This window comes from Notamacropus eugenii, chromosome 3 (assembly GCF_028372415.1).
Source record: "Notamacropus eugenii isolate mMacEug1 chromosome 3, mMacEug1.pri_v2, whole genome shotgun sequence".
Lineage (NCBI taxonomy): Eukaryota > Metazoa > Chordata > Mammalia > Diprotodontia > Macropodidae > Notamacropus > Notamacropus eugenii.
The window spans coordinates 465,958,330-465,964,457 of NC_092874.1; positions in this window are offsets into that span (position 1 = coordinate 465,958,330).

Sequence of the window (6,128 nt, forward strand, 5' to 3'; positions counted from 1 at the left end):
GCTTCACATTGTTGCCTTATTAAGTTGCTGGGACACATAAAGATAAAGTGACTTGCATGGGGTCATGGAGGCAGTATGTGTCAGAAGTGAGACTTGCACTCTTGATTCCAAGGGCATCTCCTCATCCCTATGCCACAGTGCCACTCAATTTTGTTGTTATTCCTGTACTTTTCAACATCCTCCTCTAATAAAGCCCTGCTCTGGTCATTGGCTCGGCTTGGAGAACAGTTCAAAGCTACTTATTGTCATCGCCTCTTCTATCACCACCATCATCATCACCATTCTCCTCTGAATTCCTATGCTGATGTTTCTTCCTGTCATGGAGGTGACTGAATTCTTGAAGGTTATGCCTGCGGACAACAAGTTTCAGCAGGTCCAATGAACCTGGGAATGTTTTGAGTGCTGTCCAGAAACATATTGTGTCTCTGTTGTCCAAAGACTAGCTTACCTAAGTCCAACGAGGCTCACTGCCAAGTGCCCAGTGGGAAACCAATTTTTTTTTTTGGACAGAGCAAATTCAAGAAAGAATTTTATCCACATCAGTGGAAAGTAACCCATGCCAATAGAAATGGTGGAACTTTTAGACAACTATTGGGGCATTTACATTCATATTTATAAGCATTTAAAGAACATTATACAGTTGTAGACTATATTATATATATATGTATACATAATTAAAATGTTTTGGTTTGTTCTCTATATGGAGCATTAGAAGAGAAGAAAAGAGGGATAGTTACATTGTTTCATGACTCAGGGCAGATTGTATAATGAGATCTCACAGCAGAAAGTAGACAGAGTTGCTCAAAACTTATTTTGCCCCTGTTCTTTCTGCCCAGAAGAATCCCTGAGACAGACCAGAAAAAAAAAGACACAACAAACATGGCCGATGGGGCGTTGATACCCAAGATGAGTAGGGCATGAGAGTATCCAGCTGCTCTTGATGGATTCGCATCACCTGGTTCACATCCTTAGGTATAGAAATAATTTGCAGATATGATTTCTGAGTCACCATCAGTGCCCTTGGAAAGTACATGAAGAATGAGAGAAGGCCCACAGGACTAGGTAAAGTCTAATGTTATTCTGATATTTTTAAAGGGAAGAAAATAGAATTTGTAAGCTATAGGGTGGTGACCTTGACTTGTATTTCTGGGAGAATTCTAAATTGGCTTAGTAGAGAAATGGTGAGTGAGCATGTGGAAAATGGAAATGATCACAAAGAGCCAACAGGTTTTCAATAAGAACAAGTCACACCATATGAGAACTGATTGAAGGAGCTCAGGCAGGTTATTTAGGCTGAGGAAGAGAAGGTTTATGGGGGATGTATTTGAAATGCCATCATGTGGAACTCAAATTCAAATCATCTTTTGGGGCACAGAGGAAAGAATCAGGATCATGAAGTGGAAAGTTCAAAAGGGAAATTCAGGCTTAATTGAAGCAAACATTTCCTAACAATTTTAGCATTCCAAAGATGAATGGGAGACCTTGGGTAGGATTGGGTTTCCATTCAACAACTTTGAGGTGTCCACAGGGACAGAGGTGTCATAACCATGGGACTCAGGGAGTTCAGGAACATTTGAACAGCGAGAAGTGCTAGGATTTCCTGATCACCACAAAGCCTGCTCTCTTCTGCTCCTTATGGCTTGGATCCATGTTGATGTCACATCCCCCTCAGTAGAATGTTAGCCCCTGGAAGGCATATACCTCTTTCTCTTTATTTATATCTTCCCTAGCATGTATTATAATGATCTGTATTCCTTAGATACCTGATACCTAAACAAGCAATGTTTTCTCAATGAATGAATACAACTGCTGAACAGTAGGAGGCATCTAGGAGATTCAGTGGCAGGCATGTTGAGCCTGGAATCAGGAGGACCAGAGTTCAAATCCAGAAACAAACATTAACTTGATGGCTCTTGGGAAGTCACTTAACCTCTATTTGCCTGTTTCCTCAGCTGTAAAATGGGGAGAATACTAGCAGTCACTTTACAGGGTGGTTGTGAGAATCAAATGAAATGATTATAAAGCACTTAGCACAGTGCTTGGCAAACAGTAGGCATAATAGAAATGCTAAGTTGTTGTTGTTATCATAATTATTAAGTTTCTAGTGTGTGAAAATTCTGAGAACCCTTTATGAATACTGAACCAGAACAAGAGAAGAATTATACTGTTAGAAGCCAGGCTTCCACAAGAATTAAAATATGGACCTCTTGATCAACCTCCCATACATTCTATCTGTAAGTTTGACTGGGTGATAAAATTTTACACTTTGAAAAAAAATCCTGTTTCCAAAATTAGGACAACTCAATTTGGATTCCTAACCATGGGAAAATAGCTCAGAATAATTCTGGGACCTTACTGAATATTTTCTCATGTTTTTTTTTTAAGTAAAATTCTAGTTAGGCCATTAATGTGGATGATTTAAATGAATTTCCCTAGATGTAATCATCTTGGATTGGAAGGCAATGAAAGAGCTGGAATCACTTTGAATAAACTGCTCATTCATTTCCATTCTTATATTCTGCTCTTACCATCAAGGGAAAAAATTTTAAAGCAATTTCACTTTTAAAGGGAAAGTACTTTATATTCAGGAATTTTTTATTAGGGCTGAACTACAGAATTAAGAAAATCACATGAAACATCCTTCATTTAAAAATGAGATAAGAAATTGGGATTTTCTAATACATGTTATTCAATCATCCCCTTTGTAGTTGAACTTTGTTTTAAAGAAATGAGGTCAGAGGAAATAAAGTACCTTGGAAAATTAAGTTGAACTTTAAGGAGATAATAAATAAGAGGATTTTGTATTTTTAAACTCATGAATGACTAATAATATATTTAACTGGCTCAATGAATCAGCCATTTCTCTTCTCTAGCAGAAGTTAGAAACGTCTATCCTTCTAGGATTTTTAGAAAACAAGCTTTTAAAAGGAATTATACATTTAAGGAAGCAAAATTAGCCATCTCTCTAACCCCCAGAAACCATTTAGATCTGAAACCGATTCCCATGGAAAGGTATGATTGAGTCACATCAGAAAGCTGAATGTAAGAGAATAATGTGGAAGAAGGCAACACCATTAATATGCCAGCCGTGTTCAGGAAGAGCAAATATTAATGACGATAAAGCCAATGAGTAATGCAGATGGGAGGGCTTAAGCACTTGATTTATCTTTTCCTCAAAAAAAAAAGACAGGAGATAGAAGGGGATTAGAAATACTTGATTTTGGTATTTGCTTTGACAATAACGACATAGATCCTTTAACGTTTCGAATCAAAGTGGATTCAGGTGATCTATGACTACAAACACATAAGAATAAAATAGGACTTCATGCTGAGAAACAATGGAGACCTCATCTGACTGCTCAGCCATCAGGATTGTGCAATATCCCATTGGTTAAGTTGGCAGAGGTTAAAGATGATTCTGTACAGCAACCTAATTAGAGGTATATTCTGCTAGGCACGTCTTCAAAAGGAAGGCCAGGGGAGTAATTGGGGACAGCAGCAGCAGCCTGTAGTCACTGTTAGCCAGTTATAGAGTCATGGGAACACACATTTTACACATACTATTAATTAAAGAGTGAAACATTTTCTGGTCCACGAAAGAATTCTTTAGGGCTGACCCCCTGCAGGTGTAAGCAGAAATCTACCGTATAACATGGAATTACAAATAACTCTAAATCCTCCTGGGCAAAACTCATGCTATTCTTGAACGATGATTCATTTGTACACTAAATAAGTTAAACGGCTTATGAAAAGAATCAATGGAAGATAAAGATACCTGTTTGTGCATGTAAATAAAAAGAAAGTATACAACTATAATCATTATATCTCTCTACTTGCTTTATGACAATATACTAACAAAATTTTGTCCAACGAAAGGTATATTTTTATAACAGGCCTCCCAGTTAACTACTCCAAGGTTCATGTAACTCAATGGATAAATGTGTATTCCAAGTCAAAACTTCTGACCCTGCGTTGGCATTAACCCAAGCAAATCAGACTAAATTGCCTGCTATTGGGATAAAGCAGAAGGTATTTTCTGAAATTGAAATGCTAAGTAACAACTAGGAGCTAAATTAAACACCAGGACTCTCACCACCCATTGCCCAAAGCCACCATGTTTTTCCATTAAGTGCTATTCTGCTCCTGTTTCCTCACTCTGAACTAATCCTGTCACTTCCACATAATAGCAGGAATCATATATATCAAGTTCATCAGAACAAAGGATTAGGCTAGTTTCTCTCACAGCAGAATTGGGGATTCTTCTCAGGACACTTCAGGCTAGAGGAACTCACATCTCACATAGCCTGGTACCTGTATAAGAAGGTAGAGACACAGCAACCAGCACAGAACCCAGGTGAACAGGATGCCAAGACTTGTTCTGGCCACCATTCCTTCCTCTTCTGTCCCCATCTCTCTCAGTTAGACTGGAGCCCAAGGATCTTGTCCCACTTGTCCTTCTGCCTTGCGTACTGGACAGATTACTACCTGCTAGATTTCATGTAGACTTCTAGGGGTTATAGTTCTCAAAGAAAGTACAGGGAGGACATGCCGTAAGTCACTTGAAAGTTTATGATTGATTGCTATCATGGAAATAGCATAAAGAACACTTGCAGAGGAACCATGATGGAGAAGCTATCACAACATTAATAACCCAGCCTTTTTCTTACCAGTCACATTAAGTAATGGCTTAGGTAACTATTATAATTTCAGCCATAATAGAAAGAAATTAGAACTGAGATTCAGAAGGTCTTTGTTGACTCCTGGTTTTATCACTAACTAAATGTATAAACATTCAGAAGCTCACTTAATCTCTCTCAGCTTCCAATTTATCATGTGGAAAATACGATGAGAATGGAATGCTAGTACCTACACCTCTTTAGGGTGGTCATAGGATCAAAATCATACAAAGTCTACAAAGTACTTCAAAATCTTAAAGTGCTTTATAAAGCCTAGTTCATTTTAATCATTAAAATTCTTTGATTTCCATTAGTAAAGAGTTTTGTTATTCTTTAACTAGAGGGTAGTTTGTTATTTTTTAATTAGAGAGTTGTTTGGTTGGTTCTGTTTTTAATCTAAATATGCTGATTCTTCCAATAACCCCAGAATGGCTAATTCAGTCAGAACCACCATTTCCATAGTCACTTAAGGGTTTTGGTTCACTTTGTGTCTATTTTCTCATCGGAGAATAATGACAGTAACTAATATCTATACAGTGTTTGTTATGTACCAGGCACTATGCAAAGCACTTGACAAATATACCGTTTGATCCTCACAATAACCCTGGAAACTGGTGCTTTTCCATTTTACAAATGAGGAAACTGAGACAGAAAGAGAGACTTGCACAAGGTCACACAGTTAGTATCATAGGAGACTGGATTTGAACTTGGTTTTCCTAATTCCAGGCTCAGCACTATGTGCACTGTGCCGCCCAGTTGTCTCAGTGATAAACAGATCTTATCTTATTACATTAAGTACAACCCCACCCCCAAATGTGTATAACATGATAGCAAAGAAATGGCAGGTCAAATTTTTTGAAAGCTTTTGACAGCAGTTGATAAGATGGTGCATGATCAGAAAGCCAACCATGATCTTAGAAATGACAACTGGTGGCCCAGTGGATAGAGCTCTGGACCAGGAGCTGGGAAGACCTGAGCTCTAGCCACTTAACAGCTATTTGCCTCCATTTCCTTCTCTGTATAATAGGGATAATAGCACCATCTACTCCCAAGGGTTATTGCGAGAATTAAATGAGACATAATTGTAAAGTACTTTGCAAACCATAAAATTCTGTATAAATGCAAGTTATTCCTATTAAGTTGTAATGATGATGAGCTCAATGCGTAATTCAGATAGAAGGATAAGGCCCACTTCTTGGAACTAACTTTATCATATCCTAATTTGAGTACAACCGGAGAGTTAGTACAGCTTTTTGGAAACTGTGGCAATGGAATTTAAACCGTCCTTGTCCAAATAGTTTGAGGTACATGCCTTTAAATTATAACACTAAATAATACACAATACTTTGAAAAAAGACCAAGCAAAAATTGTCACATTAACAATCAGCATTGACAGGAACAAGACGGAATTTTCCTCCGGGCAACAGGGATGATTTTCACAATTCATCTTGA